The sequence below is a fragment of the Monodon monoceros genome, unplaced genomic scaffold, assembly GCF_005190385.1.
Source record: "Monodon monoceros isolate NGI ecotype Baffin Bay Population unplaced genomic scaffold, NGI_Narwhal_1 Super_Scaffold_2, whole genome shotgun sequence".
In the NCBI taxonomy this organism is placed as follows: Eukaryota; Metazoa; Chordata; class Mammalia; order Artiodactyla; family Monodontidae; genus Monodon; species Monodon monoceros.
The window spans coordinates 65,706,319-65,721,552 of record NW_021703776.1 but is presented as its reverse complement, the minus strand read 5'-3'; positions in this window follow the sequence as shown (position 1 = coordinate 65,721,552).

Here is a 15,234-nt window from a genome sequence, read left to right as displayed (position 1 = left end):
AGGAAAAAATACTGTAATTCTAAATTACACATGAAATATTTATGATGATGTTGGGGTTTTTTCTTGTCTTTTTTTTTCCTTCTTCAGATTTTCAAAGGAATTTATTGGTCCTTTTACTCTTTTTCTTTGCTCAAAAATTTCCAAGGAAATGTAATTATGGGCTAGGATTCTACCTATCATTTTAGTAGGAACAGCAAGAAGTGAAGGGAAGAATATCGAGAAAAAATAAACATTTGCTTTACGGTAAGCATTTTGTTAAATGATTGATTCATTTTATCTCATTACACATTTACAACAGCTTTTCAAGGTAGATGTAACAGGATTCTAAAACTGAACTCCCCTTGTCTCAAATTTGACTGAGGCTCTGATGGCACAAAGCAAAGCAATAGGTCTGAAGCAAATTGCAAATTGCTCGAGCACACCTACACAGGACCAGCAAAGGAGGCATCTGTCATTCTGTTTTCCAAATCTTACTTCAACATCTAATATGTAAGTGATTAAAGGGAGAAAGGAGAGAGGAGGGGAGAGGTGAAGAGAGAAAAGAGAGGAGTTTCAGAGAGAATTTCTTTGAAGAAGGGTGGTGAAGAGCCATGAGAAGGGAGATAAACCCTCCACATTTTAAGCCAGTGAGAAGGCACTTCAAGACTCAGAGAACTTGAATTTGTACCTTATGTGATATAGGAACTGGTGCCAGACTGATATCGTAACAGGTCCAAATATGCGAGTTTGTGGTTATCTAGTTGCCCCAAGAGTATAGAGGGCTGAGTTGAGAAGTAGCAGCACTTTCAGTTGTCAAACGTTAGTGTTTAAAGGAATTAATTTTGTATATTTTGATAGAAGCCATCGAGGGCTTGTTTTGGATCACACCAAATAGGGCTGTGTAGAGAAACAATGGGACTCCAATATAGGGGCTCTTCCTCCAAGATTCATTCCTCCATTTATTCATTCATCTTTTCAACAATATTTACTGAACACCTACTGCAAGCCAGGCATTATTCTTGGCACAGGAGATACAGTAATGAATAAAATACGTAATCTTTGCCTTTTAAAACCTTATATTCTATTGAGGAAAGACAGATAATAAACAAATATGTCAAATTGTGAAAAGTGCTTTGGATAAAAAGCCATGAAGGGTGGTGGGGGGGATGGGGCAGGGTTGGAGAAAAGTCCAGTAGAAGAGAATAAACAAGGACTCAAGGAGAGATCTGAAGTGACCAGTTAGAAAAGATGCTTTGGCTGCATTATCCTGAGTACAGTGAGAGGTTCACAGGGAGGGAATCACTGAGAAGCCAAAAATGCCCAAGGCGAGAGTCAACTTTCAAAGTCCACCAAGCCTAGAAAATGCAAATGCCATTTCATAAGTAGGTATTTTCTCACATCTCTCCTCTCTCCCTTGACCCACCCCAATACTGGAGGAGCCAGAAGCAAACTAATGAATGAGGAGATGGAATGTGGGGGAAAAGGAAGAAGAGAAGGTTTAGCAGAAGAAAGAGAAACCGAAAAGCTGCCCATACCCGCCTTCCCTTTGTTGGTTTCCACACTGCAGTATACTCAAGGCATGGGAGGAGAGAAAGTGTCTTAAGCTCACATGAAGGTTGGAATTCTGATTGTTCAACTGCAATAACATTTTAATAAAATGAAAACGACTAGAAGTGCTTAGAAGACTATTTTTTAAAATCCAAGAGTGACTGGAAAAGTCATGGAAATTCTCTGAGATTTCATGCTAGGAGAGAGCAACAACTAATTCACCAAGGTGATCTCAATGGAAGTGGGAGAAAAATAATGTTTAATGTTTGTACCCTATTGAGTTCTGCTCTTTCAACTTAAAGGTAGCAGTTGGTAGCACTCCATAGCAGAGAAACTGAAGCTTACAGAGTGAATTAACCTATTCAAATTCATACAAAACTATGAAGTAGTGAAGCCCAGAAGCAAATATGAGACAATCAAAGGGATAATTGACTTGCCTGGAAGAGGCATTCTTTGGCTCCAATGCCTCAAAGAGAAAGAACATTCAAGAATAAGTATTTCTTTGTGAAAGACTCTTTTTCTTTAAGGTCCTTTATGGACCAAACAAGCTGAGGTTCAACCAAAGTTCCATGTTGCGGAGAGGAATATTTCTTCACCAAATGTATGATCCTGAATGTGGTAACATCATTCTCCCACTTCCACAACATGATTGGTCCATCTTATCTTTTGCCCACTCCTTTGTCCCATATGCTCAACTTGATATTTGCTCATTAGAATTGTAGGGTATAGTTCTAAACTGATAGTGATATTGACATAGTCCTTAGATTTATAATGCACTTTCATGCAAATAATTATTTGATCTCATAATAAATTATAAATTGAGATAATTTATCATAATAATAGAAAATTAAATTTAAGCTAAAAGAGAATAAAACTAAAGCTCAAAGAGTTTGAGTGAATTGCTCAGAGTCACAATGTTACTGTTAGAGACAGACCTTGAGCACTACTCTTCTAGCTCATCGTTTAATGTTCTTTTTCTTTTTCTTTTTTTTATAACTCATAGTTTAATGTTTGGGTTTTTTTCTTATAAATTTATTTATTTATTTATTTTGGCTGCGTTGGGTCTTCATTGCTGCACGCAGGCTTTCTCTAGTTGCGGTGAGCAGGGGCTACTCTTCGCTGCAGTGCACGGCCTTCTCATTGTGGTGGCTTCTCTTGTTGCGGAGCATAGGCTCTAGGCGCGCGGGCTTCAGTAGTTGTGGCATGAGGGCTCGGTAGTTGTGGCACACGGGCTTAGTTGCTCTGCGGCAGGTGGGATCTTCCCAGACCAGGGCTTGAACCTGTGTCTCCTGCATTGGCAGAGGGATCCTTAACCACTGTGCCACCAGAAACCCTAGTTTAATGTTCTTAAGGGAGACCTAAGAAGACTAAAGAAAGCACTTTTACTGTAATTGATAAAAATAATTTAGATAACCATTTGTGTCAAAAATAGAGATGCCAAATAATTCACAGTTTTCAGCACTTTTAAATTTAATATTTTCTATAATTTAGTCTCTTTTCCTTTATCTATACCAATTCCTGCTAGGACTTTCTACTGAGAAGAGTTGTTTGAAAGTCTTTATTAAATTGCCTTTGGGCTCTCCTAATTTCTAAGAAAAAAACTAAGCATTTCTCTAGGTAACTTTTACAGCCTATTCCCAATGCTTCACATGTGGAGAGAAAATTCAGTTGCCTACTTTTGTTTCTTGAAGGAAAACAACTAAGGCTTTATCTACAAAATTCTAACAATCAGCAAATATTGAAAATAACTCAGTCAATGGATTTCAAACTACAAGGTTGAAATTTTTTTTATGAAATTAACATGTAACATCCCATACATGAGGGCTCTGCCTTCAAGACCTAATCACATCTCAAAGGCCCCACCTCATGATACCGTCACATTGGGCATTAGGATATCAGCATATGAATTCTGCTGGTACACATTGAAATCATAGCACTTCTACTCAGTTTCTTTTCTCTTGTTTTTTCCTTAATTTCTTACTGTTAGTCCTTAGAACCTTTATTTTCGTTCTTTCTTCAGAGCCTATAAATTTGTATCTAAATATAGAGCTCATCCTGTTGTATAGGTATAACTGTATCCCCTTTAATTTCTATGTGGTTTTTAATCTTCCTTTCATTTTATTATACCTTTTGATATAATATTAATTTCAAGAAGTTAAAATTTTGTCAGCATTTTATAGTTTTTAATTTTGCAGAAAAATGTAAAATATTAAAGCTCACTTTAAAATGTTTTTCTTAATGCCCAAGGGCAGGACCAATTTTTCAAAATCTTCAATAAATATTCAAAACAAACATATATCCTTTATTTGATAAAGACAAAGTTCTCGCTGTCTCTCTCTTTATATATAGCTCTAAAAATCTTGTAATAATGATACACTACACTAGCCATACTTAATATGTGTTCATGTACAATTCTATTCATCCAAGTCTTTTTCCCTATTAGAACAGTCTAGTTCTGACAGTAACATGAAATCTATTATCATACTTGTGATTTATTTTTAATCACCTTCTCTTTGCTCTTTAAAGAGATTTTTTGCATGTATTTAGTTGCTGGTTTCTGATTTGTTGTTGGTTTGTGTGTGTGTGTGTGTGTGTGTGTGTGCGTGTGTGTGCACTACTCTGTTTCATCCTTATCATATATTGTACCTTTTTTGTCTTTTTTTCATTATGCAATTTCCCTCTGTATTATGTTTAGTGCTTTGACTCCTCTTTAACATAATATTGCGGTACCCATTTTCCTGTTGTTTGAATTTTTCTAGTATTTCTCTACCCATGCCTTATTTTCAACTCTAATAAAACATGTGTTTTTTGCAGAAATATACCTGTTTTTAATTAAATCTATTATCAGTTCATTTGCATGTAACATAATAACTGACATATATAATTTCTTTATGCTCATCTTATTTATACCTATCACATATTTTGTGTTATTCTTTCTTCATTTTCATTTTCCAAATTTTTGTTGATTTGGCAGAGTTATTACTAATTATTTATTAACTTGGAAGTTTTGCCCCACTTTTTGATAAATGAGTAATTACCTTTCTTTTATTGCTGGTATAGGCAAGCACATATTTCTCTATAAGTATTTAAAAATAATATACCAAATACTTCTCCTACGAAGATTCACTCTTTTCTATGTCAAGAACTCCTAGGCCTCATCTGAAACTGCTTCACTCCAGTAAGATGGGATCTTTAAAACATTTTCACATTATCCCCTTTTCCTCTTACTTATTCTCCATTTCTATCATTAGTAAGACACACACTTTGAATGTTTTTACTTTTTTACTTCTCCCTCGTCCCTCTCCATTCTGAACGCTGGTGATTTTGCTGATATGGTTAAACTTTTAGTTGTACACTCTATATATTTTCCTTAAACTATGCTTTTTCTCCAAGAATCCTAGAGAAGTACTATATTTACACTGGCAAAAGATCTACCCTGACTCTTCCTTATTATCTCACATTTAATTATGTGTAGAAAATTGTGTGTAAGGTGTGTGAGTGGAGAGAGAGAGAGAGAGAGAGAGAGAGAGAGAGAGAGAGAGAGAGAGAGAGATCTACTATGGATTATTTGTTACTTGATATGTTTTATGGGTATTTTCCTCAGAAGGGAGCAAATGTTAAATACTCTGAGTTCTTGCATCTCCTCCTCATTCATTCACTGTGATGGCTGAATGACATCTTGGTTGAGCATGGTAATCCTGAGTTCTAGTTCTTTCCTCCCAGTAGTCTGTAGATGATTTTTTATTGTCTTCTGGCTTCAAATCTTAGGTAAGTCCAATATCACTGTAAGCTCTTTCTGAGCCAATTGTAGGTAACTTGTTTTTTCTCCCTGGAAATTTATGAAACTATAAGATTTTCTCTTTCTCAGCAATTTTACCAGAATGTTTCTCGATCTATTTTTTGCTTATCATTCCATACTAGAATTCAGTACAAGCAATTAAGCTGTAAACTTGCTCTCACCTTAAGAAAAAATTTTCTATTGTTTGTTGTTGTACTTCTTCTCCTCCAAGTGTCACTTTCTCTTTTTTGAAGGCCTATTGTTTTGTACATTAGTGCTCCCAGAGTTATACTTCAAGACTCTTAACTTTTCCATTATGATTTCTATTTTCCTGTCTTTCTACTTTGTAGTTTGATATGTATTATTCTTGATCCCCTAGTGCAAAATATTTTAGTCTCAACATCCTTTAATTCATCTAATACATTGTTTAGTTGATATATCATGAGATTTTGTTGCTTAATTTCTTTTTTTTGTTTGTTTTGTAGGTGCCATTGTATCTATATCAAGTTATTTTAATTGTTGCCTAGTTCCAGTGTTTCTTTTTCAGAAGCTCTGTACCTCTGTGTATGTCTATATTTCTGGGTATCTCTGTCTGTGCCAACTCATCTTCTTCGCTCTGGCTGATGGGTTCAAGTTATTTGGGTTATACTCTTCTTTGCCGGCTCTTTGAGGTTCAAGTCTTATTGCTGGAGTATATTCAGAGGTGGCAGGCCCACAAGTGGTGGAAGGCAAGGTGCTTTTTTCCCTTAAGGATTTTGATAAAATTAAAGACTCCCAGCTCCCTGCAGAGGCATCTAAAAGAAGTTGCCCCACTTTCTGGTCCCTCTGTCCTCTCCCCACCTTAAGAAATTGGAAGACTCCATTCACACACAAATTTCTTTCATGGCTTCTTAGGAATCAGGAATGCCAGGTGCAACAATACAGCGTTACTATCAGCCATTCCTCAGATTATTTTTGAAGACAAAGATCTACTGCTTTCTGGTCCTCACCCCAGATGCTCACAAGATGCTCACTTAGCTAAGAAGGGAGAAATTCCAATACCAGTTGACTTTACTAAGACCCAGAAGAATCCAAGATCTCCCTTTTACCTTTTGACTCAGAAGATGCTCAGAATCTTTTTCCCAAAGAAAACCTCCATAAAATAAAATCAATCCTTGCTTTTTCTCTATCATAGCTTCCACACATGTTGAATAACAATATTCTAGTTTTGAATAGGGCTTTGAGATTATTTTATTTCACACATGAGAAAACCCAGGAGCTAAAAATATAAGTGTTATGAAGACAGTTAAAAAACCAGACTTTTAGGCAATTATGCCATGACATCACGTGATGCCGTTTAATATGCCATTGCTCTGAGCTGGTTATAATTGAGCAGCAGTTACAAATCAACAGAGTCTTAACTAGACGACTGAAGATCCCTTGTGGAGAATGGACTTTAATGTAACGTTTCAAATCTTTTTTTGGAGTAACGCAAGGTAGATAAAAATGTTCTAATTTCTAAAGTACGGTAATTAATTAGTAATTAAATTATGATTTATTATTGTAGGTGTGGGTTGGTGTAGGTTTAGAAAAATCATGTAGGTTTTTCCAAGTTTCATGTTAAGATTCACATTATAAAAGTAAACAGAGGAGTAGAGTCAATAACTTGATGGTCATGGAGAAACCCAAAATATTACCCCAGGAAGCTTGTATTTTGCAACCCTCTTTAAGCAAATATGTGTATATGCGTTTGGGTGTATATGTGTGTGTGTGTGTGTGTGTGTGCGTGTGCATATATGTGGTTTAGAATTCCCTGTTAGCCATTTAATTGGCTAATGCTAGTGGTGGAATTTACCATCAGGTAAGGAAACTATTATTTTTTAAAAATTCATGAATATGCAAAAAACTTGTTAAAGTTTGAGGAACTATAATCAAATTAGAGAAGGTGAGGCTGCTTTGCTAATCCCTACAAAGTATATGAAATCTAGTCAATAGTAATAATCACACAGGGATCTATCAACATGAATACAATTTAATTCTCAAATATTTTTGCTGCCATGTTAGATAAATTTACAATTAACGTATGAAGCGAAAATGCCATTCATTCATCATGTCTACGAGTTATTTATTCCTGAATTAAATAAAGTTGATAAATTATTATTTCCAAAAAACAAATAAGAAAAAGGGTCATCACACTTTGCTAAAATACACTTCATATTCTTCTGGAAATAACATTTTTATGATATAAGTAAAATTATGTTACTCTCTTTGAATGGCTCAGAACAACAAAAGATAAAGAACAGCCAAGTTTTCATTTACGTGGAAGATATTTAAATTTCACAAAGATATGAAAAACAATTTAATGTATTATTCATTTTCATCACATATATATTCTGATCACCTCCTATTCACCCCACTGATGAAGGAGTGCCCTACACTAAACAGTACTAGATAGCCAAACACATAATACCCAACATTGGTCAGATGAACTTGATAGCAGACTGTTAGTCACATATACTCACAGTCTAGGGGAGAAGGACACTGCATGCTATTCAAGGCCACATAGGGTTTGCACTTGAGGACAGCATGAACAGGACTGTGGAAGCAGATTCTATAGTAACAAGAGGATGAGGTGTCCTGTGGGAGGATGTAATTGATTTAATTCCACAGGCTGGAAAAGTTAGGTTGATGACCAGTTGGAGTATAGTTCATCTGGCTCATAGCAGGCTAGCCAGGTGGAGAACCTTTCCTGCTGGGGAGATTGGAGGAGGAATGCATATTTGGCAAGAGCAGTGGAGCTCACGGTTAGGCTTTTTGGGGTCCTGTGAGGCTCAAGATATCAAGATAGCACTTAGAATTTTAGACTGTACAATACAGTGTGTTTAATAACAATTTAAAGGTATTGGTTTCTCAATGCTGGATCACTGAAACCAGACATTAAAATGATAAGGAGACTTATGATAGTCACAATAATAATAGTCATATTTTTTTTACTGCAATGATCTTTAATGGGGAATTCTTAAACTAGATCCGTTAGATAATTCTAAAAGAAAATCCAAGTGTTAGCAACTTTGGCAACAAGATATCAAATACAGATTTACATGTGAATTTAGAAACTTGTGCTGATATAGAGAACTGCATTTGTTGATATGACAGTAAATCTTCTAACACTATTATATATTATTTTCTTAAATCTTTGTTTATTCTAATGAAAATGTCTTTCTATCTGCATACCTCCAAGAATCATGCCAAAAGACAAGATGTTACCAAAAAAGTAGGTAATATGTATAATGGATGCAATTATCTAGCTTTGCTAATTGTAATCACACAAGGAAAACAAAGCCATTTGGGAAAATCTTTTTTCAAAACTATATGTAAAAGCAACTTAAATTAAAATTATGCAAGATCAGTATCCAGAGAGAATGATATTAGTACACTTAGTGGAACATTAAAGTTTTTCCAGTTATTTGTTTTTATAAATATATGGAAACTTTAATATCGTTGCTGATATACCACACACAGGTCAAAATATATATTAATATTTTAAATAAATGTATGTGTTTACCTGTGTACAGATGTGTAGATAAGGATTATACTTAAATATAGTAAAATAAAAATAATATATTGTAACTCATGTGATGTGGTTTATATGAAAGTGGGCACAGATGACATAGAGCTAAGTCTAAACTCAAGTGATAGAATTAGCTTCATTAAGTTTTGCTCTATTTTTCTGTTGAGATGATCTCTTAGAAAGACTCATGAAACCATGCTAAATCAGACTAGGAGCAATGTGGAAGGGGTAAAGTTAAGTGAAACACTGATATGATGAAATCTGATTACAGAGCGCACACCTGCCATCCAAGCAGAAAATGTTAAGTCCTCTATGTTGAAAAAGGGAGAAGATTTCAATCCCCTATTCCCTGCAGGCATTAATTTTTCATTTTTATTATTCTTTGGATTAACATTCAGATTTGAGTTGTTCTATGTTTGCTTTGATATACTCAAAACATTGTCTAATAAATAAATGTATGATATTGTGGTGATATATAGTTAGTAATATGTATGTATTATATTTGTTTTCTAATCATTTTGCACAAGCTTTAAATTTTGTCATATTCTCTGTATCGCAATAAAGCCATTTCCATTGCAACCTTGTAACAATAATGGATAGCAACCTTCAGGGGATACACTTCTGAGAAACTTATTTTCCCTCATCTTGCTCAGCCACCCAAAGAATGAATTTGCTTCCATGACAGATAAAGACTACACTGATCAATTTAGAAATGGTCTTGGGGCATCACAAGTCAATAACAGAAAAGGAAAACGCGAGACAATAGTATTTCTTTTCATTAGGTTGGTAGATGGCATTCCAGATTTATGCATCAAAATTGTCTCTTTAACAGTTATTAAATAACCGTAAGCATACATCTTGGTTGTGTGGGTACTGTTTTATACTGAATAATCAAGACAAAGATAAATTCTATTTGACTGCAATGTGGTTACTTTACAGAAATATGATTACCAAAAAGTATGTGAAATTTAAAAGACAGAACATACTTACTACAAAGCATAATATTCTACACTGAAATCTAAAACTGCCATATGATATAATTTTAAATTATTTTTTTAGTATAAGAGTTCTGCAATAATAAGACATTTCATAGGAATGATTTGTTGTTCTTGTTTTGTTTTTTAAACTCACTTGAGCAATAAGTAATAAGAGTGGTGTTCTACAAAACTGTCATGCGAGAAGACATACATTGCATAGGCTATTTTAAATACAGCGATGGCGAAAATTTTTTGTTGCAAAAAGTGTGCCTTTCAAAGTAATTTGAGATAAACTAAAATTATAGCATTTTCAAGGGATTTTTCCCTGATTGCTCTCATTTTCTTCTGAGAGTGTTATATATGCCTGAATTACATACAATAAATGGAAAAGTGTTTCTTTTAGAGAAAGTTCCAAAACATTTCTTTAGAAATGTGATTTCAATGTTTTCCGCATTTGAGAACTTGTTATACTCCTTCCTATCACTCAAATATCAAATTGAAATATATTTCGAAGTGTTACTTTTGTGAAAATTACCAATGACTTTCTTGAAAACTGAAAAATTTAAGTAATTTAGTGAAGAAAAAAAAAACCTATCTGATGTAAACTCCATTTGATTGTCTGAATTTTTCACCCTTCATTGGTTTTGGTAGATGCATGCAAACATACGTCTACACTCTTTTGAAGTGTTTGACATTGTACCCATGAAATATGTCAAGTCAACATCATTTGTACAATTTGGCTATAAAAGATGATTTTAGATGTATTCCCCATTCCACTCCTCAAAACATCCCAGTTAAGGTGACAAGTTCTAACCGTGTTTGATAAAATGCTCCCATGATGTTAAAAGTATGTTATCATCCATATGCCAGAGTACTGGAAAATGTCTATTAATTTGAGTTCTAACGATCATGTGTATTTCTACGTACTGAAAATTACAATCCAAGAGGAAATTAAGGAAAAAATTAAGGAAAAATTAATTAAGGAAATTAAAGAAAAAAATTAAGGAAAAAATTAAGAAGCAAATATTAGAAATAAATTAACAAAAGAGGTTCAAGACTTGCATACTGTACTACACTAATATTTTGAAAACTATAAAACATTATTGAAAGAAATTAAAGAGGACCGAAATAAATGGAAAGACAATCCGTGTTAATGAATCAGAAGCCTTAATTTTAAGGTGGCAGTAATACTCAAAATGTTCAAGAAATTTAATGCATTCCTTATTAAATTTCCATCTGCCATTTTGCAGAAATGTAAAGGCTAATCCTAAAGACCATATGGAATTGCAAAAGACCCTGAATATGAAAAACAATATTGAAAAGGAAGAACAAAGTTGAAGGACTTACACTTCTTGATTTCAAAACTTATTATACAGCTACTATAATCAAAACAATGCCATACTAGCATAATGATAGACATACAGATTAATGGAATAAAATTGAGAACCCAAAAATAAATACATAATATATGGTCAATTGATCTTCTCAAGATGCCAAGACCATTCAATGAGGGAAAGCATTTAACAAATGCTGGGAATACAGGATATCCACATGAAAATGTGGGACGTTGGACACTTACCTCATATCATAACACAAAAGATAACTCAAAATGGATAAAAACATCTATATATGAGTTAAAATTGTACAAATCATAAAAGAGAATATAAGAATAAATCTTCATGACTATGGATACTTATACATGACACCAAAACACAAGCAAAAAGAGAAAAAAAAATTGAACTTCATTAAATCAAAATTAAATTTTTTTGTACTTCAAAGGACACTAACAACAGAGTGAAAAGAAAATCCACAAAACGGGAGAAAATATTTACAAATCTTAAATCTAATAAGGGTCTAGTATCCAGAATATATAAAGAACTGAAAACTCAACAGCTAAAAGACAAACAATGCAATTTTAAAACGGGCAAAGGATTTGAATAGACATTTCTTCAAAGAGGATAGACACATGACCATGAGCAATGAGACGCTCAATGTCATTAGCCATTTATTCCAAATCAAAACCCATGAGACAATTTCAGACCCACTAGTATGGCCATAATTTTAAAAAAATGATGATGATGATGCAGAGAAACGAGTCCTCATACATTGCTGGTAGGAATTTAAAATGGTACAGCTACTTTAGAAAACAGTCTGGCATTTCTTCAAAAAGCTAAATATAGAATTACCATACGACCAAGCAATTTTACTCTTAAGTATTCACCCAAGGAAATTAAAGACATGTTCAAGTAAAAATATTAAACACAAATATTCATAACAGCGTTATTCATAATAGCCAAAAAGTGAAAACAATCCAATGTCTGTCAACTGGTAAATGGATAAACAAAATGTGGTATATTCGTACAATGGAATATTATTCAGTTATAAAAAGAAATGAAGTACTAAAACAGCTACAACTTGGATGAATATAGAAAACATTATACTAACCGAAAGAAGCCGGACACAAAGGTCACATATTGTGTGATTCCTTTTATATGAAACATACAGAATGAGCAAACTCATATAGGTAGAAAGTAGATTAGTGGTTTTCAGGGGCTAGGAGAAAGGGGGAAGGGAATAGGGAGTAACTGTTAATGGGCAGGAGATATCTTTTGGGGGAGACAAAAATATTCTGAAATGAGACAATGGTGATGATTGTACAACATTGTGTAGTAAAAAAAAAACCCCACTGAACTGTATAATTTTAAATGGTTAAAATGGTGAAATTTATTTTACATAAATTTTACCTCAATTTAAAATAATGGAGTGAAGTAGTGATGTATACAACAGCATGGATGAACCTAACATGATACTGTATAAAGGAAGCCTGATACATAAGAGTACCTATTGTATAATCCCATTTACATGAAGTTCTAGAATAGGCAAAACAAACATGATGACAGAAATCAGAGAAATGGTTGGTTGGGAAGAATAACTGGTATGAAGCACAAAGGGAACATTCTGGAGTGATGAAAATGTCTGACATCTTGAGAAAGGCACAGATTACACAGTTTATGCATTTTTCAAAGCTGAACAAACAATGTGATTAAGAATTATGTATTTCATTGTATAATCAGATCTATAACACTTGTTTTGATAGCATGAATTTGTTCCAACATGACTGATGTATTAGGGAATAATAGGAAAGGAACTTCATGTTAGCTTATGCATGAAAAACACTAGCTGAACATCGAAAACAGCACCCAATTTAACTGAGCCAAATAATGCAAAAATGAACATACTTCAAACACCTACCAGCTGTCTCAGTTCACCACGTGTGTTATAAGCCATTCCCATCCACATCTAGTGTTACAGCTTTCTAATTTCATATGATCCATTGTACTGGATTAAATAATGACCTTCAAAAATCCATGTCCATTTGGAACCTATAAATGTGACCTTACTTGTAAATAGGGTCTTTGTAGATGTAAGCAAGTCAAACTGAGGTCATACTAGATTGGGTGAACCCTAACTCCAGTAAGACCGATGTCCTTATAAGAGGGAGATTTGGACACAAAGAAACAGATACACAGGGGAGAAGGCTATGTGAAGACAGTGACAGAGACTAAAGTGATGTACCTATGCAATCCTAAGGATTCTGCCATCAACCAACAGAAGCTAGAAGAGGCAAGGGAGAATTCTTCCCCAGAACCATCAGAGAAAGCACAGACCTGCCTACACCTTGATTTCAAACTTCTAGCCTCCAGAACTGTGAGAGAATAAACTTCCCTTGCTTTAAGCCATCCAGTTTGTGGTAATTTTTTACAGCAGCCCTACAAAACTAATACACCCATCTTCTACCACTTCACAATAACTCATAAGCTGAAACCCTTCTGAAGCCCATTTCCAGAAGCAAACATGGGTATTTTTCAAATTAAAGTGTCTTATTTATTGTATTATTTTTTCATATCCATTTAACATGTGTAAAACTGTACTATTATTTTTACTAGGTTTCTATCGTTCCTTATGTCGCTGATATTTGACATTATATATTGTGCTCTAAACCCATCTTTCCCATAAGCACTGCACTTCTTTGTTGAACAAATTTCCATAGCACACTGCTGTGAGGTATTCTTTTTTTTTTCTTTCCATTAGCACATAAGTTAGATTAGGTTATAAAATAAGGCAGGGCATATTACAGCTTCTTAGTAGCATTCCCGTTATAAAGAAATGCATTAGTTGCCTTGAATGATCATGTATATTTCCTAGGTTTTCATCTATACAAACAAGTGCATGGGTTAGGTTCCTCTACAAATAGTTAATTTTATATTTTTGGTTTCACTGTCAGAAATTAACACTATTTCCAAATTCTATAAGTTATCTTCTTAGTTCAAAACTTCCTCTCGCTATTACTTATCTCTACCTTTTTTGCAGTCAAACTAATTAAAATCTAGGTTATCTACACTCTGTCTCCTCACTTCTCAAACTATCACAATCTAGATTCCATCTCTTCTACTCAACTGAATCTCAAAGTCAGCATGATTGACAAATAGCTCCTGTTTTCACAAATTAGTGAGCACTATTCAGTCTTCATCTCATTCGATGGCTTGGAAGCTATTTATACCATTGACTTCTTGCTTCTTTTCATGACTCTTTCAATGCTACGAAAACCAATTTCATAACGTATACTCTCATAGTCTTCCTACTCTCTCTCTTTAGTTACTTTCCAGCATTATTGCTTGTGGCATATTTTTCTCTGCCTGTCATTTAAATGAGGATGTTCTCAAGCTACTGATTTTTTAATGCAAATCTGTGTCATCCTAGCTAACAAGATAAACAGAGGAGCTAACTTGAGCAGAGTTCTGAGATAGGCTTTTACTGCGGTTCAAGAGGAGTGATATGAAAATCATTTGTAGGAGAAGAGTTATACAGCATGCTAATTCCAATTTATTCAGTGACACTGAACATACTACTTAATCTATTTTTGGTTATGGTTTTTCTATCTTCCAAATTAGTATACATTTGCTTTTTACCTTACTGAAATGCTAGAACATTTCCAAGATGTCTGCAAATTGTTTTTTAAAGCCTCTGAGAATGTGTTATGTAAGCACCAATAAATGAAAATGTTATTGTAGCCATAGCTCGCAAATATTTTTTTAATCTCTAATGTCATTATATGACATTATAATTTGGCAATGCTCACAGTTGTAAAGTGAGTTTTTAGTTTTAAATTTAGAGGCATTTACCCTAAAGTATTTCTTTCATTTTATGGTTGTTTTGATTCACATCAAATACTAACAAACATGTAAATACCCTCTTAACAAAGGTTGTCCTGGCCTGTGATAATGAATCATTATTTTGGGTTATTAAAAACCAACACATCTGGGCTTCCCTGGTAGCGCAGTGGTTGAGAGTCTGCCTGCCGATGCAGGGGACACGGGTTCGTGCCCCGGTCCGGGAAGATC